Source organism: Rhipicephalus sanguineus, chromosome 1 (genome assembly GCF_013339695.2).
Source record: "Rhipicephalus sanguineus isolate Rsan-2018 chromosome 1, BIME_Rsan_1.4, whole genome shotgun sequence".
NCBI classification, from domain to species: domain Eukaryota; kingdom Metazoa; phylum Arthropoda; class Arachnida; order Ixodida; family Ixodidae; genus Rhipicephalus; species Rhipicephalus sanguineus.
In genome coordinates, this window is record NC_051176.1 from 30,642,689 (window position 1) to 30,666,656 (window position 23,968).

Here is a 23,968-nt window from a genome sequence, read left to right on the forward strand (position 1 = left end):
TGCGACGCCTAGGAAAAGAAAGAAAATACAGTAACGTTTGCTGGTCTTGTTCTGCAAACGTCGGCTGTGAACTAGGACCCACATGAACATGAAATAGCGGTGAATAAAATAGAAGGTATTGCAGCAACCAGCAGCCGTAAAACAGGATAGTAATTATTTGGCGAGTACCCCAGCAATTTTGGAAGCAATGTCGTGTCTAACGCCAACAGGGTGGCATCTTTCCCACGTAAATAAATGAGGCTCCAAGAAAATACATGGGGTTGGCCTGTGGGCCGATCATCGGTGGGCCGATCACGGAGGCAATGCAAAATTTATGTAGCTTATGAAGCAATGCATGCCTCATCAAATGGGAAGGTTGCCCGTCGGCGTCCCGCGTCGGCGGCGTCAACACGAGTGATGCAAAAATAATCGTCACGTGATGGTGTCACGTAATGTGACGTCACGTGATGACGTCACATGATGACGTATTCACACGTCATGGTCGCTTTGCATTGCCTCCGTGATCGGTCACGGAGGCCGTGCAAAACAGCGTTAGGTGCAGAACGCTTTTGGAGGGGGGGCGCGGGAGAAGTACATCGACTGACAAGAAGAAGATGGCTTTCGCCTTCTAGTCATCTTTAACGAATGCATAAGGGACCCTGTGCGTTTTTTTTTAATTCAACGTATCTAAACAATGACCTGCGCATCTGCAGCCGATTTTGTGGACGCTGAGCACGGGGCCGACGATCAAGAGGTCGCATTGGAAGGTTCTGAGATGGCATCGCACGTGCTAAAAGGTAGCGCTTTTACCATCCTGTGGCTGATAAGCATCATTTGCCGGCGGGAAGCGCGCGCGAGCCATCGTCTCTGTGCGCGCTGTCTGCTACTCACCGAACATCGCAGGCCCGACGCAGTAACAAAAGTCTTCGTCGCGGAAGTGCTTGTTGCACACAAGACTCGTAGCGGATGGCTACTTGCCGGTTCTTAGCTTCACAACCCATGCTTCACGCTGTTTCTTGTCTCGCAGTTACCAGTGCAGGCTGACACCATGGGCTCCTTTGCGTAAGCGCGGCACTGCGGCACCGAGCGGTAGAGCCCCATGTTCGTCGCCTTCGGAGGCAGCCACTCTATTACAATGGTTTCAATTGAGTAGAAAATGAGAGAAAACTTCCGAATTTGAACAGACCGCAGCGCATGTGGGTCTTGAAACTCGTTTTCAAAGCACGCGGCAGTGCGCCACAAGCAGCCCACGCGGCCGCTGAGACCACGTGATCCTGCCAAGCACGTCACGCCGACGGTGGCGCCGGCGTTTCCAGTGGTGGGCCTCGAGGCCAATAGCAGCGATAGCAATACGATTCGGACACAAGCCTCCAACATGGCGCCGAATCAGTAGTTTCGTCAAACCTCCGACAGATGGCAGCAATTTTGCATAAGGTCTATTGATATTATGTGTGCCAATCATCGTTGTCAGTCGTCGACTGGAAGTGTATCGCGTGTGGGATGGAATGGGCGGCCAAAGGTGTGTCAAGATTTTGTGTTGGTGTTCTGTGGTGTGTCGTCGTAGCCTCAACGGGCTCGTCGCTTTGTCTGCGCGCTCAGCGCTGCGTGATCGGCGTGCTTTCCACGTTTCTTGGTTACTCACGGTTATTGCGTGGTTCAATCGAGTGCATCTACTCAGACAGTCCACCGCCCAGTGCCTTGTCTGACGACGACGGCGACTGTAAAGCACAAGCGTGCGCCTCAGCGGATGCCTAGGTGAGTTCAAATCGCCAAATTGCGTAACTATGTGATCTTATTGTGTGACGACATTTATGCAGGCAAGGCAGCCCGGGTGGCGTGTTCACACAGCAGTGATGATGTACGAGAAAAGTTGTCTGATAGGCAAGTATGGATTCTGCTACAGGTAGTATCTGCTTTTCTGTGATGTTTTGTTATACACTTCTAGTAGTTGCTCTATTTGTGTCATTTAAGCCTGGTGCTGTGCGATGTCAGTGCGCGTTAAAAAAAAACCAGATCCCCAAAATTTCCGGAGCCCCTCCGCTACGGCGTGTCTCATAATCATATCGTGGTTTTGGCACGTAAAACCCCAAATGTTAATATCGCGAGGTCATCGCTTGAACCGATTGTTCAATCGCCTGCCGCCATAAAAATTCGCCTGCTTTTAAACGCACTGGTCGCCTCGTACATTTTCTGTGAATAAAATGCATCGGTAATAATGAACTAACGTGCAAAGCAACTACAATGCAGTAGACGGGGCGCAGATAGACACAAAACGCTTGTCAAGCTGCTCAGAAGCGTATGTATCGCTGGTTGCGTCACCATCTACTGGGTGATTCCACGAGAGATCGAACATGCCTGTCCGGTCGCAATTTTTGTTTTGCCTGGGTTTTTAATATGTTATGTGGGCACTTTCAAAGTGCACGGAACCGAAAATTTTATTTCCATGAAACGCTCCCAGCGCGCCAAAAAAATATTTGAAGGTGGCGGCTCAGGCCTCTTGCTTTTGCTCACTGTGATGTTTTCGGATTTCACGGCCGAATTTAGCGCGAACTATAAATGATGTGTCCAAAATTTTTTTTGCTGGTTTTAATACGCATTACTGTGAATTACATCCATGCTTTTTTTATGCTGTCCTCAAAAAGAAGAAAATGTGAAAAAATGGCAAACACGGCCGAAATCAAAAACGGGTCCTAAGTTTGAGGCGCCTTGGCGCCTTTGCTATTACAAACAGAAATTTGAAAACAATGTCAAATATAGAAAAGAGCCTTTGCAACATTTACACGGAAGATCATTTTCCTACAAGCAGCGCAAAAAAAGAAAGAAATAGTTAAAGAAGCGAGTTTCTTCAAAAAAGTACATTTTCAAAAAATAAAATAAAAAAAACTCCGGTCTCAATCTTGACGACAATTTTTTATCGAAGAGCGCTTATGTCAGTGAACACACGGTTTTAATATCATATGTCCTCATTTGCTTTGTTTACGAGATAACTGGCCAAAATGACCCTTTCAGTGTGTGCTCACTTCAGTGTGACTGATGGTTGTTATCAGCTTGCATTGTGCGTAAATGTCAGTTTTAATTATTCTACTGCAGCAAAATCTTGCTCTGGTGGCTTTTCGTCAAGAAAAATGTGTTCTCAGATTTTATTTGCTTCTAGCGTGTGCGAAAGTGGGCTGCTGCCGCCTTCTAAAGGGTGATTCCACGAGAGATCGAACATGCCTGTCCGGTCGATATTTTTGTTTTGCCTGGGTTTTTTATATGTTATGTGGGCACATTCAAAGTGCACGGAACTGAAAATTTTATTTCCAAGAAACGCTCCCAGCGTGCCAAAAAAATATTTGAAGGTCGCGGCGCGGACCTCCTGTTTTTGTTCACTGCAATGTTTTCGGATTTCACGGCCGAATTAACGCGAACTATAAATAATGTGTCGAAAATTTTTTGTTGGTTTTAATATGCATTACTGTGTCCATGCTTTTTTATGCCGTCCTCAAAAGGAAAAAAAATGTGAAAAAAAGTGGCAAACCCGGTCCAAATCAACAAAGTTTGCTAAGTTTGATGCACCTGGCGCCTTTCCTATTTCACACAGAAACTTCAAAAAAGTGTCAAGTATTTGAAGGAGCCTTTGCAACATTTTTGCGGCAGATCGTTTTCCGAAAGGCAGCGCAAAATAAGAAGAAAATAGTTAAAGAAGCGAGTTTTTTTCAAAAAAGTACATTTTCAAAAGATAAAAGAACTCAGGCCTTAATTTTGATGACATTTTTTATCGAAGAGCGCTTATGTCAGTGAAAACACCATGTTAATATGTACGTCCTCATTTTCCTTGTTCATGAGATTTAACGGGCCAAAATTACTCTTGCTGTGTGCGCTCACTTCAGTGCGATTGATAGTTGTCATCAGCTTGCATCGCACGTAAATCTAGTTCTAATTATTTTCCTGCAGTAAAACTTTGCTCTGGTGTCTTGTCGTCAAGAAAAATGTATTCTCAAACTTTAATTGTGTCTAGCGTATGCGGGGGTGGGCTGCTGCCGCTCTCTAAAGGCCTAACGCGTACGCAGTTTGCAGCTTATAACCTCAACTTACCCCGCCTGTATTCGCTAATCAGAAGAACGCGAGACACCGCGAACACATGGTTTAGGTCACTTTGTCAAAACTCTCCTTGCACACAGAATAAAGCATCTCTATGCAGCGAAGGCCAACTTAATCTGTAACTAAATGCCACAATCAGCAGGCGCGCTGTATTGCAGTTGTTTTCTCACTGCCTGCTTGCTTCCCTTTCATTACGTGCATTGTACGCTCTAACCATCTTCCCCATTCGACGCACACTGTGCCTAAACAACTTTTGTAAAAAGTTAGCTCAATCATTTCCGAGCCGTTTATTTCACTTCCCGCTATCACATGTTTTCAGCGTCGTAGATAACGTCTTCCTCTGTCATCTCGACCTTTACCTCAACGTTTCAACAGCCAAAATGTGCGGTGCGGCATGATTAAGCCATGAGTGGCCGAAGCTGCCCAATTGATGATGTTTTGTTGCTACTTTACTTAAGTGCTTTCCCACGTCGAGGACAGCAGAGGTCATAGGTGGCGCCAGACGGACATTACCCTTAGTTTTGACAATGAGTGTGCCCTACAAACTAATTATTACAGCCCAAAGCGCTTAGACACCCTTAGTCATAAAATGTTAAACCGTGAGCAGTTCTGGAAACGCATTCATGACAGCTGCGCAGATGTGAGATAATTTGTGCGGCGCCGTTCAGTATAAACGCTTCGACTTGCTCTAGGTCTAGCTGTTCACTACACGCGATGCCCACGGCCCATGGCTAGGTCCTATTATTCTGGGCCGATTATTTACGCGTTCACAAAAAGAAGATTGCTGAGGAAAATTTTCGTTGCGCAAATTTTCTTTCTTTGCTCTTTTTGTTGTTGCTTACCTCCAGAAGCGAAGATCCTCATAGGCTGAGGATCTTCGCGACACCTGCGAAGTCTGCTTGCGTTGCTTTACGCTCCTCAAGGAAAACTTGTCTACATCTAACCGCGATGAGGTAGACCAGGCATTTCTTCAGGAAGAAGAAGCGATTGATATCCTGAACAGGCGCGCCCATCTTTCCTCTGATGATTCTAGGCGAGGTTGTAGGCTGCAAACTGTTTACACGTTAGCCATTTAGAGGGCGGCAGCAGCCCACTTTTTGCACACGCTAGACACAAATAAAATCTGAGAAAACATTTTTCTTGACGAAAAGCCACCACAGCAAGGTTTTGCTGCAGCAGAATAATTAAAGCTGAGATTTACGCACAATGCAAGCTAATAACAACCATCAGTCGCACTGAAGTGAGCACACACAGCAAGGGTCATTTTGGCCAGATATATCTCGTAAACAAAGCAAATGAGGACATATGATATTAAAACCGTGTGTTCACTGACATAAGCGCTCTTCGATAAAAAATTCTCATCAAAATTGAGACCGGGGTCTTTTTAATTTTATTTTTTGAAAATGTACTTTTTTGAAAAAACTCGCTCTTTTAACTATATTTTTCATTTTTGCGCTGCCTGTAGGAAAATTATTTTCCGTATAAATGTTGCAAATGCTCTTTTCTATATTTGACATTGTTTTCAAGTTTCTGTTTGTAATAGCAAAGGCGCCAAGGCGCCTCAAACTTAGGACCCTTTTTTGATTTCGGCCGTGTTTGCCATTTTTTCACATTTTCTTCTTTTTGAGGACAGCATAAAAAAAGCATGGATGTAATTCACAGTAATGCGTATTAAAACCAGCAAAAAATTTTTCGACACATCATTTATAGTTCGCGCTAAATTCGGCCGTGAAATCCGAAAACATTGCAGTGAGCAAAAACAGGAGGCCCGCGCCGCCACCTTCAAATAATTTTTTGGTGCACTGGGAGCGTTTCTTGGAAATAAAATTTTCGGTTCCGTGCACTTTGAACGTGCCCACATAACATATAAAAAACCCAGGCAAAACAAGAATTGCGACCGGACAGGCATGTTCGATCTCTCGTGGAATCACCCTACTGTGCTGCGCTTGATCAATCCATGACCAATAGCATAATTCTTCTATGGTGAGAATTTCAACCTGGCTGCGCAAGGTTTTTTTTTTCATTTTTTTATTCATATACCCTAAAGGCCCATTTGGGCATTACATAGGGGGTTTTGAGACAGTTATATGAAAAAACTTGGTAATATACACTGAAAATAGTAAACAATATAAAACATACTACTATTAATACAGGTTGGGGCGCGTAGCACTTATTTCAGGGGTCCCGAACTCGCTTCAGCCGCAGGGCCGCAGTCGCGAAATTTTTTAGTCTCCCGCAAGGGTGGGGGCAGTGAAAAACTGAGAGGGGAAAAGATGGGGAGGGGAAGGGGCATGAAAAAAATTGTCAACTAACGTTGCCATTTCAAAGACGGCCTTTCCCATATACCATATTGTTGACGATGGAACGCGTTTATTTACAGAATGGCCCACGAACCCAACTTCCGAGCGGCACGCCTACCGGCCGAACATCGGAGTGACCCGCCTGTGCGCAGCTTGATCTGCCTACCACGCGTCGGCCTTGGTCATCATCTCACCGGCCTCGCCTTTCATCTCTACCACCTGGAAAGCCGGCGTGGCCGACGGAGGTGAGGTCGCTGGACGTACGGCTTTTCACAAAAGTATACCCTGCACCTGCACCACAATTGTGACGATTGAACGCGTTTATTTACAGAATGTAAAATGAATGCAGATGTACAGCTCGGAGCGAAAAACAGTTCACCGACCCGCTCGCAAGCAAGTGCAGCCTCGTTCTCGTTTTCTTCATCTACTCTCCGATAGCGTGTTTAACTATATTTGTCATTTCTAAAGGAGATTTGATGTCAGGTTTTGAGAAACATATCGACACTGATACATAGACGGTTTTACATAAGACACATGGGCACGGCCACAAATGCTGTTAAATCAGTTTTTTTTAATTTTTTATATAGCGACGTGAATTAACAAGGTCACATAACGTCCAATGCACCAACCCAACCGTTTTCATGCGCACGCGTTGTACTGTAGCACTGTTTGTTTAATTCAAGATACAAAACAGCAAAGTTAACAGCCCAATACGTGGGCACCAAAAACCATCAGTAAAATAGTCTATAGAAGGACCGAAATCAATACGCCGATAGTGAAGTATCGAGTTTTCATTTCACCGTTATGTTTAAGTGTATTGTAACCACATGAGGTGCCTTACGAAAAAATGCTTAGATCAGTCTCGCCAGAGTTGCTCAGGAGCGTATATATTAAATAAATGAAAGGAAATATCGGACAAGGACAGCCATATGCAGGCTGGGCCGCTGGCTAGAGATATACGGGCCATATGTTTGAGAACATTGATTTAGTTCTGCAGAAAACTTACAAGAAGGCAATGCATTTGACTGAATCATATTATGTGCTGGTAGTAACAGTAAGTGTGCATATAACTGCAAGCTTAATTGGAAGTAGTACAGCATGTCTATATAAATTATAATTGACAGACGTGTGTGTCAGTTCAACTAAGCTTATTAAGGTAGCGTATGCTCTGCTTGTTGCTGTGTTTGCCTGGGAAGAAACATGTCGATTATTAGTCCTGCCATTACATATATTTGTTTGATGAACTAAACATGTTCTCTCTAATACCAATTTATTTAATAGTGGAGTAGCATCATTGCAAAAACTTCGTATCACAAGTGGCTTGGGATGTGATGGTGTATCAAGAACATTACTTGATCTTGTGGTACCGTAGTTTTCGCTTTCCTTTGTACTTTGCTAAAGAAGCATGAAGCCAGAAGTGGGGTCTTATTTGCAGTATAAAAAACCAAGATGTATCAATCAGGGAAAGGGATGACAGTGCTGCTTTAGTTTATCTGATATGTTTACATGTTTTCTGATCACAGAATTCTGGACAGTGTGGTTATACTGATTTTGTGGCGTGCCAAGCACTACGAAATTGAACAGACGAAACAAGGGCACTGGATCAAGGGCTACTTTTTCTTGTTAGACACAACCTACTAATGCAGACAGACAATGAAGCCAAGGAAGGCATAGGGGAGATTATTTTAGTTTTTGACTGTAGTGTGGTAATTTTTACATAAATTGAAAGGAATTAAAGTCAACAAAAGAGACACTTGCTCCTGCCAGGGACCGAATCTGTAACCTTTGGATAGTGCGTCTGATGCTCCAATGGAGCTGCAACAGTGGTCATTGTCCCATCCATCCCATTGAGCACCTCAGTGTGTAATCCCAACAGTACATGCTAGCATAAGAATGGAAGCTTGAGCGAGTTGGTATGCGTTCATCTTTGTGGAACAGCGCTCACGAGACGACGACGAAGTAAAAGAAGGCACAGGACAGGCGCTGACTCGCAACTAAAGTTTATTAGGAAAGACACGCATATATATAGGTGATGTGCAACAACAAAACAACAACTAAAAAACACCAAAAGCGAAAAAGTCCCAAACAAGTCTCAGGCAAGTAAAAGCAAACAAATCAGGTATACTCTGCACGTGCTGCAAAGGTATGAAAATTCTGAGTCACTCAGCGAAATCGACGGCATGCTAACGCACATATCTCCTTTTCTTCTAATGTGGAACGCCTCGATCACTTCCCTTGCTACCTGTTCTTTATGATGCGATAAAATCATTGTGTCACAGAAGAATTTTGTGTCACAGAAGAAGCCATTTTCTCTCGCCGCTCATTGGCACGAATGCGGCTGCGCACCCTTCTTCTGTGACACAATGATTTTATCGCATCATAAAGAACAGGTAGCAAGGGAAGTGATCGAGGCGTTCCACATTAGAAGAAAAGGAGATATGTGCGTTAGCATGCCGTCGATTTCGCTGAGTGACTCAGAATTTTCATACCTTTGCAGCACGTGCAGAGTATACCTGATTTGTTTGCTTTTACTTGCCTGAGACTTGTTTGGGACTTTTTCGCTTTTGGTGTTTTTTAGTTGTTGTTTTGTTGTTGCACATCACCTATATATATGCGTGTCTTTCCTAATAAACTTTAGTTGCGAGTCAGCGCCTGTCCTGTGCCTTCTTTTACTTCGTCGTCGTCTCGTGAGCGCTGTTCCACAAAGATGAAGTACATGCTAGTGCTACTTTTGGCCATCCTGGCGTCTTGTAGAACTCTTTACGAGCTGGCAGCTGGCCAATGAATCCTTGCATGCTACCTGAAGCCATCAAGTCTACCGGGACGAGACCCTATAGCTATGAAAGGACAAAAGAAACATAGTGAATTAAGGGCTCATTGAATTGAACAGACACTTGTAGGGCACAGCACGAGCCCTGCATATGAATTGACTTTAGTGCAACAAGGTTTTTTTTGAAGAGTTCAAAACTGGGCATGTTGGCAAAACATACCCAAGATTTAAAACCATGCAAGAGCAGCAGAGGAGACAGAAAAGCCAACACAGTGCTCAATCTTTGCTGTAACCTGTGGTGCTCTTACACTTCTACTAAGTCTTCAGCTATCTTGAAATCTTCACATTCATGATGTCGTACATTAAGGGTGGCTCATTACCATACATTGTGTACATAGAGCATACACTGATCTATTTAATATTGTGATGATAGTGCTGATGGAGTTTTCTGTGCAAGTTGCTTATTCGGCAAACTGTATTCTTCATACTATTTTAGTACGCCAGTGTGGGAAAGCTTGACATGTAACGCATAATTAAAATTGTCTGCAAAAATCTATTACTCCACTAATATTTGCTCTTAATGCATCCTAAGCTCATCATTCATGGACAGTTTTGGTGTATCAACAGATACCTGTGTTAAGCCATCATGTTTTATATGTACTACTTGTGTACTGTAAGGCCTCTATTGTGTGCAGGTTATGGAATGTTTTGTGGCATCTGTAATGCATGTACCCAGCATAGACGACTGACTGTTCAAGGAACTGAAGCAGTGGACAGCTTGCTGTGAAAGATGGGAACATTCTTCCTCTGGTCTGGACAAGCCCATATTAAGTGGTAGGCATTGGTTTCCTTCTCTACAAATGGGCAGTTCGAGAAGAGTAGCTTGGGCTTGTTGGTACGTAATGTGAGTAAAATAGCGCACACTTAGACAGAGTAAGCAGCACGACAAAAGCGCTATCAACAGATGAATATTTGAAATAGCAGAGAAAGACTTGTGTACAGAATTGTGTGAGGTGAGTGCACATGTTACACAGGCATGACTGCAAACGATCTGAAATCGGCACAAAGGATCGGTAGCTCCTTTACGGGCAAGCTAACAAAAGGCATGCTAACACACCGTGTGCCTAACTTCTCAATCATTTTGCCTTCTATTATCTCACGGACTGCATTTTCTTTACTGTTCACAATCACGTCAACTTCATCAAATTCAGGCTGACATTCACACGTGCTACAGTTGCATAGCTAGGTGACCGTTTTTGTGCTTTTGTACATTACAACGGTGTTCTCTCAAACGATCGTTAAGGCATCTAGCGGACTGGCTAATGTAGAACTTTCCATAATGCAGTGGGATCCGATACGCAGCATGATCAATGCATCTAACAAACGTACATCTGTTTCTTTGAGCATGTCGCTAGTAGCTCCTTCCTAGGAACACTACTATTGCAAAGGCTGAAAGGTTTTTGAGGGGCACTAAACACAACAGATACATCAGCGCGACCAGCAATCTTCTTGAGATTATGCACAATATCATGCATGTAAAGCGCTACACAACAATGCACTCTATGGTGCGGGCAGATAATTCGTGAAGTAAAATTTCGACCACTGCTACCTGTTGATTCTCGGATAACCAGCTTCCAGTAAGCGACCTGTTCTTTAGCGCAAAAACACAAAAGTGAATGCCCTCTGTGTGTTATTATATCTGAGAAATCAGCATGGCAAAAATCTATTTCTAGCTCCTTGCTAGAAATACTAAATCTGCTGCAGTGTAATGATCCTTTTCAAGTGAGATATTCTACCTTAATGATAATTTCAGAGAGCACCGTGGCAATCAAGAAAAGTACAAGGACGGTCTTCTAGCTATGCAGTGCGACATGTGGATGTCAGCAGGAATTCGATAAAGTTCATGTGATTGTCAAAAGTAAAAAGTTAGTCCATGAGATGATTGAAGCCGAAATGACTCAGTGGTTAGGCACACGATGTGTTAGAATGCCTTATATTAGTTTGCCCGAAAAGGAACTTGTATTCCTTTGTACCGATTTCAGATGGCTTGCAGTCATGCCTGCGTGACAGGCGCACTCACTTCACCTGTTTCTTTACATAAGACTTCCTCTGCTATTTCAAATAAACAATTGTTGTTAGCGCTTGTGTCATGTTGCTTACTCTGTCCCTGTCTAAGTGTGCGCTATTTTACTCATCCAACTGAGAAACTTATGGCACTATATGTGAGGAACACCAAGGCAGGAAAGAGTATGTAATAGCAAGTGCTTGTGATATTGTTCAAACACACAATGTTGCAACTTGCCTGCAGCATAGCTTGCACCTTCACAGCTCTTTGCAAACAGTCGTGCAGTTGGGCACACTTCACCCTGCTGTTCTGGGTCACAGAGAATGTGGCCGGTTGGATCAGCGTGATGTGACATGTACCCAAAAAAAATATCGTCTGAAGGACACTCACCATTTATACCTTGGGCTCAAATAAAGAGCCAAGGCTTTTATGCTTCGTTACAGCCTCTACAATCGAAATCTCAGACTTCCAGTCACATGCTTTGTGCTGCTTACAAGTTGCTCCTGTGATCACTTGAACCATTCCTGTCGCTTTCTTGTCATCTTTGGATGACACCAGCTTCTCTTCTGATGAGCTCGTGAACACAGCAACGTTGCTGATAGTGCATTTCAATTTTTTCTAAGGATATATGATATCAATAGCTGCATTAGTAAAGAGAAATGGGAAAAAGCATACCTGAAGCTATGTCTTGCTAATGGCTGCAGCCGACCTCACTTTCATGAGGAACAGGCACCCAAAGATGGGCAAAAAATGTCTCAATAGAATCTGATTTCTTGTGTCACTGTCTGTCATTGAGATGCCTTTTTCGCTTGCTTTTTTTATCATATTTTTCACACCTTCCTTGGTGAAGTACGATGCTCAGAACGAATGAAACAAGTTAAAGTGTTTTTTCCCATCAAGCCGTCCAACTAACTTCTTTTCAGCGTGCAGTTCTATTCTTTATAAAGCACTTCAAAAACTTTTCTACTGAACTATACATAATGCAAGCTCCCTCCGTCTGTGAAGCACAGTGTTTAAAGCAAAAGGGCATGTGAACTTCTGTGGACTTTTGTTCTTGGTAGTGCATAATTGCAAGCTTCAGTAGTTGCCAAGTCTTAAATATGTGCTGTTCATAACATTTTGACTGCAAATAACTTTTGTTCATTATCTAACTTTATCACTGCATTGGTTCTATTCGTATTGTGTTGTACAGAAACAGGGTGAAATATTTCCATGTTCTCTAAACCTTTGAGACGCCACCAATGAAAAACTGTCTGTAAATGCGTCAAATTGATACATCATTTCAAGGCACTCGATATTCTATTGCAACAAAAATAATGTCATAATGCATTAATTTATGTGTGTTATAGTAATTATAATTCAATTGTAATAATTATCTATTGTAAAGTCATTCATGCTTCGTTCTTACATTAATAGAATGAAATCTTACGCCAAAAATATAGTGCAAATTTGTTTTTGTGTATGTTCATTTGGAGTGAAGAAAAATTATACTTTTGGCATGGCTCGCAGGAAGGAGCACTTCGAACGACTCGTTGAACAGTGTAGTGCCTTCAGCAAACTGATAATATACAACAGTACACTGCAAAATGAAGTTAAATGAACACAAATTTATTATGCAGCAGGTTCATTTGATCCAAAGCTCAACGTATCTTGTTCAACGTATCTTGATCAGCGCTTCTTGTAATTCCTCCCTGTGTGCGTTGTCTTGCTTTTCGCGCTGCTTACTTCCAAGGTATCTTGCTCTGTAGTAGCCCTAGTCGTTACCAATGGCAAAAATAAGTGGTGCACACAATTGTGTACATAGCGTGTCAAAGGGTTAAAGGTTAATTTTCTGGAGAGTCCTTTGCTTTGTAGGTGGCCAAGTAAAGCCTCACTTTAGTTGTAATTATGAACTACATTAATTGAAAAGCTAACATTAGTGATAAGATTCAGTGAAACAAAAATACTCCGTATCATCAGATCTTATTGCCAAGGGCCTCTATGCACTGTGTGATCTTTTCTGCATATGCAAGGCGTAGAAGTGTCAAGGGTGAATGCAAAAGAGATCATCTTCAGTTTTCTCTGCTCTGAGGTGTCAATTTTATTTTGAAGGGCCCCTCATAAGTAGTGCTTCAGATTTGACAAATGATTTTGTGTGCTTTTTTAAGATGTCAGGGAAACCAGGGTTTGCATTCATTAAGCACCATTGTCTTCATTAGCATACTGCAAAAACATTATTCCTAGAAGCCTGAGTGTTACTGTGTAATGACAGCATTCAGGCCTTCATTTTGTATCATAGCTAGGGTTAGCATGACACTACATTTCTTGTTTTACTTGGACATTTGTTCTGTGCTTTCCTTTTTGTTTTTCAGTCACATTTTAACGAGTCATTTGGTTTCAGAAGTACTTCAAAGGTACCACAGAATGTAAAGTGCATTCTGACTTATGCCCACATGGCAGTTAGATGTTTGTACATATGTGAACATCGTATATGTCTCTGCACAGGCATGAATGAACGGATTATGTTGCACATTAAGTAACATGTAATTGTTTAGAGCAAGAAAAGGGACATAGAAATATTATGTTCATGTAAGACAAAGGCATGAGATGGATAAACTCAATGCTTGGAAATGAACAGTGTTCAGTACTGTGATATCAAGGCCAATTCATTGAATAGTATTAAAGGAGTACTGACACGATTTTGAAGTGCAGCAAAACGGACGTTTTTGTTTTCCTTGGCATGTAGTGTTAACGCTCTCCCCACACCGCATCCGGGAAACACATATAAATATTTAAGTTTGATTTTAAAGTTTTCATCTCCCAGCATCTGCAAGGCAGCTTCACCGCATGGAGAGCCCTATGACGTTTCAAGTCGGCTCACTCGGTTTGCGAAATCTGGGTTCTGCATGCAGCCTAAATCACAGAAATTGCTGTCGGAGGCACTGGACGACAGTTCACTCCATGAACCACGTTCGATTGACAGGAAAGGACAGCAGGTGCATATTTCGTGGGTTGCAGTCTGCCCGTGGCGTCACGGGCAGACTTGACACGTCACTATGAAGCCGCCCTCTCGAAACCGAAACCGAAACTGTTGGTTGAAAGAAGCGGTATTAAAAATATATGCAATGCATCCCCAGGCACCACGACACTCTTTTTAGGGTTCTCGACACCCGTGCTTTCATTTAGAGCAACAACCCGAAAATTTTTAAAATTCATGTCAGTACTCCTTTAAAATTGCAAGATTACTAAGAAAGAGAAAAATATCTCTCGTGACTGCATTTACTAATCCTGATGTGAAATAACCTTTGTGCTATCTTTGAATTTTCATGTTTATATGTTACCACACTGTGCATGCTGATGGCAGTGACGACAACTGCAAAGGGTAAATGTTGGAAAAGCTACAGACATGAGAGCTAGGTTAAAGGTACACACAAGTGAACTGTTGTATCTTAAAATTGCGTGGTGAGTTCCTTGATGTAATATTCATATTGTTTACTTTTACTTTATTCAAGAATTCTGGTGGGTCAACCAAAAAACATTGAAGCCACATGGCAATTGGCTCTGTATTAATCGCAGCTTAAGATGATTAAAAAGTTCCTTATAAATAAAACATTCTTGTGATGTTTCGAAAGCAGGAACAAATGTGATAATGACTTCATAATTGTATTATGGAACAAACAGAATATCCAGACGACATATTTTTGTGCCTTCCAGAGAGATGTTCAATATCAACCCGATGCGAGGCAGCAAATGTGGAAATGGACGCAAGTCAAGGACAGCTGCAGACAGCAAGATAATGAAACTGATACAGCGATTGCACTGAATCACTGAAGATGTAAGTTAACTTTTTTGCTGGTGTTACTTGCTGATGAGCTTGTAATCCCTGCTATATTTTGGTTGCGTGTGTACGGCCTGATATTCAATAAGGGTGTGCTGAATATATAGGTTAACAAGCCTGAAATGGTCAGTCTGAGGAGATCCATCATAAACATTTTTATTGAAGGAATGTTGAAGCACTTGTTTTCACACAGAACAAGACAACCTTTATGATAAGTGAAAGCAATTTTCAGATATACTAACAATATTTGCAGAATTGTGTTGTCAAATTCACATTCCTTATTCCTAATTCTTTTTCGCTTGCATGCTTCCTCGTATCTCTTTGTATAAACAAGGGGCACCAGTGCGACCCCGTCTATTGTTCATAATATGAGGGGATGCTTTGTTTTGTGAAAAGGAACATAAGAGCCCTATGTTAGCTAGAGACTGTTCTACCAGCTGTAGGCGGTGGTCTGGCATGCATTCGCCTCCTGGCCATGCCTGCTTATTTTGACCCCCAGTAGCCGACAGCTTGAGCAGATGTGCTTTCTCATGCAGCAAACTGTGCATTCTAGTCAGCTGTCACTGAGCGTCGGCCACACTCTCGCATACCCTCTTTCATGAATGACTGTGTATGTCAGCAGACTGCAGGTTGTCATATTGACATCAGCAGAAAAGCACATACATGGTGCTATTTGCTGTGGCTATGTAACCAGACAATATACAAGAGGGCAGACAGTATTAGCAAAGAAAATTGCTTAAGTTGACCAAATCACTCTTCATTAATTTCTCTCATTGCTGCAACAGCATACTTTCCGCACTGTAAGAGGCTGCCTCATTCTCGGTGCTAGGTGCTTTGCCACGTTTGCTGCATTACTAAGCATCCGAGCTCGGGGTCGCCAGGAACAGAAAAAAGCCGAGAGCGAGAACAAGCTGGAGGTGTAGTTTATTTTGTTAGCGGTCGTTTCGATCGAGTGCTCGGTTTGATCAAGTTACTCTGAATGAGACAAACTGTTGCTTGGAAGCAGGACAGAATGTCAATGTCAGTGCACAAAATGCAAAATGCTCCTGAGAGGTTGTGTAGCTAGCTTTGCTGCATACTGCAACAATGCAAGGAATAAGCAAGTAGAGAGCAAAGCTACGTCCCCATTATGATAAACAGGAGCATCTGCGACCTCGATTCCATTGTCAGGTGTTGAGTTTCTGGATCCCGACGAGCAGGGACGTGCGTTACTTATGAACTCCAAATGGAAAGTGTTTAATATTGTGTAACACATTAAGCTGTGAGAAAAAGTTGGGCAGCATCGATGTGCCTGCCTTTGAGCGAATGCCTTGGGCTGTTGATGCTGCCTATGACTCTCACTCATCTTACATTTCGAGTTAACTTGTGAAAACACCACAGCCAAGGACAATTCGCAACACTGTCCACCTGAAACTGCTTGGCGTGATGTGGGAACGGTAACTGAAACTTTGTTTCACAAGCGCACCTTTGGAGTAGCTCATTGCGTACATTTTGATTTGCTTATTTCATGTTGCATGTGCCTCGTTTTACGCAGAAAGGCTAAATGTCACAAAACGTGTTTTTATCTCCTCTTTAGCTCTTTTAATTTGGCATTTTTGACAAAAACCGACACTCCTTCTCAGCCGGCCTCAGTTCGAATCTGTTCACGGCCATTGCACGTGTCCGACAGCTAGTGCGCAAAATCTGATTTTCACTTTTGCTTTGTTTTCTTGCTTTCAAGAGCACCCTTTGCTTGAACAGTTACACATGTCTTATCTCAACATGGTAACCTAGCATTTCAACTGAACTTAACGTCTCCCCTCATGTCTTTAATGTTGTCTGCACAGAAGTTATTTGAATTTTTTACTGTGAACACTACATTTATTCAATCATGCAGGGGTTTAGGGTACACATGCCCTTTTCTTTTTTTATGAGTTTGGGCGGGCTGTGAATGCATCAAAATTAAAAACCTGCTGCTGTGTGGCTCATTTGTTTTTGCAAGGTAGATGCAAAATTCAGTTTCGGCACAGATTGCCTTCTTTTTTGGTTCAAGTGTCCTCATATATTTTTTTTCTTCTCTTTTCAGATGAGCCGGAATGCGAACAGTATACTCGTACAGTTTGGCAGAATAAACCCCATCTTTATGCGTTCAGAGCAGCTGGATGTTCACTGTTTACTTGGCAAGAAGTAGTATGTATGCATGCTTCCTGCCACAGCTATGTGCTGTCCCACACTTTGTGGGAAACACTGAATTCTGCATTTGCTGAGAAATATATGTGCCAAATAGTGCATTTTGTTGCTTTCCAGTCACCAATGCACAGAAGTTGACCCCACACTTTACTTAAAAAGTTGTAATAATGGGTGTTCTGTGGTGAAGAAAATTATGGTGCTTTATATGCAGCTACCGCAGTGATTATTGACTGATGCCAGTGGCAGCTTCTACTTTGCTGCGAAGAAGTTGTTAGAGAGAGGATACACAGGTTAAGCAGTAATAATGACAAAAAATTTCCACAGGATGTTATATGCAGCAGTCATGAGAAAGACATGCATGCACATGTTGCCCCTGTTGTAACATATATTAGGCTACAAGTGCCATTATATTTGCCCTGCCAAATTACTTGTTCAAGTTGAATAGCAATATCTGTTCTTGGGATTGCCAGACTTTTTGTGATTGGCGTCCAACAATGTTTTCACCAAAGTTTCATCCCGACCAGGCGAGCTGTTGTCAGACCCTAGACTTCAAACAGCCAAACTATGTACGATTAATTTGTATGTGGTGCCAGAACACTTCAATTTTCACTGAAGTAGCACACTTGTAGCCTGGCATTTGTTTCAACAGGGGCAATATGTACATGCATCTCTTTGTGACTGTTGTGTTCAACATCCAGTGGAAATTTTCGTCTCCATCACTGCATAATGCGTTTTTCCTCTCTCTAACAACTTCTTCGCAGCAAAGTAGCAGCTGCCACTTGCATCAGTTGATAACCATTGCGGTAAATGCATGTAAAGCACCGAAACTTTCTTCACCACATAGCACCCATTATTACAACTTTTTAAGTACAGTGTGGTGTCAAGTTGTGCACTTTGGTGACTGTAAAGCAACAAAGTGCGCTATTTGGCACATTTCATATTCCTCAGTAGTGCGAAATTTCCAAGTCATTACATGCAACATTTTCAGAGACATTACGTACATTTCCAGGACACATTACGTATGACAATCCTAAGGTGACATCACGTACAACGTACGTTTCTTCGAGACATAACGTACGACATTCCTAAGAGGACATTACGTACAATGTTTCTAGGAGACAATGACAATACGTACAACATTCCTAAAAAGACATTACGTACAATGTGTCTAGGAGACAATACGTACAAGATATCTAGGGAGACTCCGTTTGCGGAAATCGCCCTATTTGGGAATCGGAAAAGTGATCGGCAACTTTTTACCTTCAGCTTTTTACGTAAACAAGGGGCAAAATTTTTAACAGTGTAGGCCTGAGTACATGTTTTTTCTAGGTCGAAGGCCACGACGCATTCTCTAGGTCCACCTTTAGTTAGCCAGAGCCAGGGCCGTAGTTAAGGGAGGGTTGAGGGGGTTCTAACCCCTCCCCCTCCCCGAAAGTTTTGGGTGCTTTAAATTTTCGGGTGGCACTAAAATACTTGCATGCCTTCACAGCGACTACCAGTTGCCAAAGTTAGCCGTTCTACACAAAAACACCCCCCGAAAGAAATTCCTGGGTACGGCCCTGGCCAGAGCCAAGGGTAGGCGTGGTGTAAAAGTGTGAACGATCTGCCCATTTGTAAAAGAGAAACCGAGGCATAAGTTAGTGTGCAAACAAATGCATTATCCCAGCAGATACTGAAGGGAGAAAGAAATTATCTCTGCACGTTGGTTCCCACTGGTACCCCCACACGAAAGTGGCGAATACTCTACGCACAGCCTGACCTTTATCTCACGAGCAGTTTAGGGCCTGACACACGTACATAACCTTTGCGACATACCTGCGCATAGGCGAACACAGAAAGTTCTCCTCACCCCATACGTGCTTGCGAGGCGCGCTTGACAAGCGTCAGTGCTGACGAGCAGCGTGGCCCAGTGTCCTGCATTCGATGCAGAGGCAGAAGGTGCCCGAGCGGTGCACTGTTCCAACTAATACCAGCAGATCTAGAGGTTTTTGTTCCCCATTAACAAAATCTTAGTTTTCTCCATATTCCTGACCGCTCCAGACGCGTGGCAAAACTTCTTAGTCTTCTTGAGCACTACTTTTGTCAGCATAAAAATACGCTATGTCGTCATTTTAGCATTAACACATTTAAGCTTAAACAATATTAAAGGGACACAAAGCGAAACAATGAATCGGTTTAGATCGATAAATTGTGCTCTGAGAACTCTAATGTCGTTAATTTCGCGATCATAGGTTTATTAGTAGAGGAGAAAATAAAGTTCAAATCTTTATTTTTAAATTTAACCTCCCCGCGTGACGTCACAGATTTCAAAGTGTATTTATCCTATTTTGGCGCCATTGGCTCAACAAAATTACCCCAAACTTGGTATGTTAAGTCTATAGCACCCTCAGAGGACAACAGGGGCGTAGCCACGGGGGTGGGGGTTGGGGGGTTCAAACCCCCCCGAAATTTTTCAATTTTGCTTTCAATATACACGCACACGCACGAAAATACATAAAGTATGGTTGAACCCCCCCCCCCCCCCCCCCCATGAAAAAATTTCTGGCTACGTCCCTGGAGGACAATGTACTTCATTTTTACCGATCAGAAACTACATAGTCCCTAGTAGGCGCCGTCAAAACATGTGACGTCGCGGGGAATGGTGCGGAAACTTCAAGGTGGCGTCGCCACCCACATTTTGTTTTTGCGCGTTTTCTCGCGTACTAAGCGTCTTCTCGCAGCAAGCGTGGTGCTTTTCGTATCGTGAAAGAGTACTTTCCTAATATGAGAAAAATCGTTTTGCTCTTCAATATCACTTTAAAACATCACCATTCGTTCAAAGATGCTGACCATGCAAGTAGTATATATATATATATATATATATATATATATAGGAATGAAGAAAGAAACTACGACTTTCGTTGACTCGGCACTATATTTTTACTAACGTTTGGTCCACCAGACGAAACGTTAGTAAAAATATACAGTGCCGAATCAACGAAAGTCGTAGTTTCTTCATTCCTTATTCTATCGGGGTCCGCGTGATTCTTTTCCCACTACTATATATATATATATATATATATATATATAGGTAGCGGGAGAACTGCCCCTATGGGAATTACTAGGATGTTTGTACTGCCCCAGATATGTCACCAAGCTACTGTCCCTGGACCATGGTAACATGTTTTGCGTACTTTTGTAGTTCTTAATGCATCTGATGACACCAGCTTTATGAGGTGTTCATTTTTAACTCGACAAAACTATCAAGATGCCTTTCCTACGTTGAGGAATTACAGGAATGGAATTGAAATGCCTGGCCATTCCCGGAGTGGGCATGGGCGAAGTTTTTTTCATTCCGAGAAATTGAATGGAACTGTAGCAAGTTCCCTGGTATGGAATTGGAACGGAATGGAGGCGCTAGTGATGCAGAACTATCGATGGTACTATCGATACTATCGATAGCTGGGTCACTATCGAGCTATCGATAGTCAAAAATACTATCGATAGCGCTATCGATAGTAAGAAATTCGATGGTACTATCAATAGTATAAAAACATCGCCGACTCACTGCAGAATAAACTTGGTTCCCCGCGCGCGTGGTACATAGTGGAGCCGGAGGAGCAGGCTCAAGGGCAAGAAAGTTGACACGCTTGTTTTCTTCACCAGAGTGCTTTGCTGACACATTATCATAATGTGAAACTTTTCAGCTGTAGCGGAATGGAAGCCTTTACATATGGTGGGACTGCGCGGCTTCAAATTGATATTGCATTTTATGATTTCAAAATAAAAAATATCATGAAGTTAATTGTAAGCTGTAACTCATTGCTTTTGGATACAAATTTATTGATGGATATAGTCCGTCATTTTCACTGTGGAAATAAATAATTTCTCTGCCAAAAATTGCTCATAAATTAGGCGAAGCTCATAGTAGGCTATCGCAAATAATTTGGCAATATGGCCGACCAGCAACCGCATCATTATTCACACCACTATCGATAGTATTGTCACGTGGTTGTGACGGTGAAGAATGCTGCAGCAAGACTGGGAAATACGAAGCTCTTTATTTGGGCGAACTTGTGCCCAGAAAATCAAAACTCAAAATACAAGCGATACATGCAACGCACTGATAGCGCCGGGAGCAGTCGTCAGCCGTTGAGTAATTTGATCATCGTTGGAGCACATCGTCCTTTATACATCAGTCATCAAACCGTCCCGCATTATCGCTGGTGCTCGCGTAATCTCTTGAATAACTTTGACTATTCGCGTCCGGCGCGTAATCTTAACGGAATGATCTCAAACAATTGTGAAGCTTCTCAAACATTACGGCGTGGTCTGCGTCAAACGTTGCTAACAGTCTTTGTGGGTGAAACCTGAATACATCAAAACAAAGCAATAAACACGCGTGGCAGTAATATCGCTACAGTAATATTAACGATGGTACTGCCGATTGCACTATCGATATTTTGTCGATAGTAGCACTATCTATAGTTTGTTTACACTATCGATAGTTTCAAAAGAACTATCAATACTATCGATAGTCAATTTACCGATAGTTCTGCATCACTAGGAGGCGCCCATTCCGCAACATTGATCGACACTGAACGTGCTCCCGACGGCAGCTCCGTTCGATTTCGCTGGGCATTGTGGTTGAACATTCAGTCGAAGTTGCTTTATGAAATTTCACAGTAATGTGTCAATACCTCGAGCAGGACAGCCCGGCCGGCAGCGTCGAGCAGCCTTCACGTAGCGAGCGCGCGCTAAGAGCGGCACCTGAGTCCTCTCTCTGACGTCACAAGTGAGAGGGCGCCATTCAAAGATCTCGAGGCGAATCAGGCTCCCGAGAGCACTCGTCCAGCAGAGGAAGGGTTGCAGCACACGGTCACTACATCAGCCATGGCCACGGGACCAGCCCAGGCCAAGGGGCTAGCCGATCGGACCCTGGCGGAGCAGCCAGCGAAATGGTGAGGGGGTTAGTTGCAGAAGCTAAGGAGCTCAAAAAACAATTAGAAGCTGCTAATAAGATTCGAGCGCTGGAAAATCCCACGCCCGCTCGGCTAACGCTTGCAGTTACAGAAACGGCCGCATACGTACACAGGAACGCGGAGTCGACTATGGAGGTAGATCAGGCACGTAATCCCAAAAGGAAATTAATCGACGAGAGTGAACCCACCGAAGAACCAGCAAGCGATCTGAAACGAGTCGAAGCAGTAGAACAAACAATATCAAGCCTGGAGAAAAGCATAGACGAAAGGTTCAACGTTATGCAGTGCGCAATGCAAGAAACACTGAATACGTTCCACGACATGCTCAAAAACGAAATACGCAACGTGCTACGCACATTGGGCTACAACACAGAGACACCGTCAACCTCGCTACCTCTAGCCATCGCGTCTACAAGTCAAACGGGGGGACCTGAAAACGGACGCGGCATTCCCAACGATGCGGCCGAAGCCAGGTTCATAGTATGCCACGAAAATGATGGCAGAACAAGTTAGGATATTTCAATGGAACTGCAGATCGTTTGTCAAAAAGAGAGCAGCGCTGCAGTTCGCAATGGCAGACCTCGACCCTGAGGTCGATGTCATCGCGTTACAAGAAACAGAATCGGCTGTCAAAATTACTGGCTATACCAGCTTTATTGAGCTCCCGAGAAGCAAAAAATCGAACATAACAGCCATTGCAGTACATCGTAACATTGCTGCAATGCAAATGGACTTGGAAATAGAAAATCTGCACTACACGTTTGTTCAACCCATGCCCAAGAACAGAAAGCATAAATGCCTCTATATACTTAACGTATATAGCCCGCCAAAATGCAGTACTATCCCCTTCCCAACAATCATGCGAAAAGTGACGAAAGAAGCAGGAGAAGCCCAGGCTGTCATTCTGGGAGACTTTAATGCAAGTCATACCACGTGGGGCTACCCCCATAACATCAAGAAGGGCGTCTCGATAGCAAATGAGGCCAACAACCACAGCTTGACCCTGCTCACAGATCCTTCACGGCCGACAAGAATTGGCAACAGCGTGGCACGAAACACCACTCCCGATCTGACCTTTGTCCGACAAGTGGAGGGAGCGACATGGTCCAACACAGGACTCAATTTGAGCAGTGATCAATATGTCTTGGACATCAGAATACCTGCGGCGGGATACAGTAAAAAGAAGAAACTTATCAAACATACCAAGTGGGACCTTTTTCGATTCAAACGGAACCATCAGGCTATCACAAAAATTGAAGACTTAAACGAATGGACAACGCAGCTCCTCCAGGATGCCGAAGAGGTCACGACCGACGCGCTCGCCGAAGAGGATGGCCCCAGACCTGACGCTAAGCTGATCAGACTTTTGGAAGAACAGCAAACTCTCCAAGCGGAATGGCTGAAGCGCCAACATGACCGTCAACTTAAACTGGTCCTGGCTAAAGCTGAAATGAAAGTACAGAAATACATAGGCGTGCGCAGAGGGGGGGCAGGGGGGGCGGCCGCCCCCCCCTAATCACCTAAGACGGGGGCGCAAAATCTGCCCCGTACGTTGACCCTTCTAGTCACCTACGAGGGGGGGGGGGCGCAAAATCTGCCCCATACATTGACTCCGTAGGGTGGGGGGGCGCTGCGATGAACCCTTGCCCCCCCTTATGGGGAACCCTGCGCACGCCTATGCAGAAATACTCGCAAGAGTTACGTTCGGCTCAGTGGATGCAGCTGTGCAACAGGCTAAACGATCAGCTCGGCTCGAAGAACCCGTGGTTCTTGTTTCGCGTCATTTGCTGGATCCCGACAACAGCAAAGGGGCGACTGCCAAGA

At 43.4% G+C, this 23,968-nt stretch overlaps 1 protein-coding gene and 1 long non-coding RNA gene across 3 annotated transcripts in view; one reads left to right on the plus strand and one right to left on the minus strand.

Moving 5' to 3' along the window:
• LOC125757137 (uncharacterized) overlaps positions 1-23,968 on the minus strand; it is a 166,581-nt gene that overhangs the window by 39,619 nt on the left and 102,994 nt on the right. The gene's annotated exons all lie outside the window — the stretch shown is intronic.
• LOC119390128 (uncharacterized) lies at positions 1,423-17,279 on the plus strand. 2 transcript variants are annotated; one of them, XR_005183228.2, is made up of 6 exons: positions 1,423-1,734; positions 1,797-1,882; positions 6,443-6,607; positions 9,869-9,966; positions 14,891-15,011; positions 17,080-17,279. It is a non-coding gene; the product is annotated as an uncharacterized LOC119390128 (long non-coding RNA). The 2 variants fall into 2 exon arrangements; XR_005183229.2 differs by lacking the exon at positions 1,797-1,882 and having other exon boundaries at positions 17,080-17,277.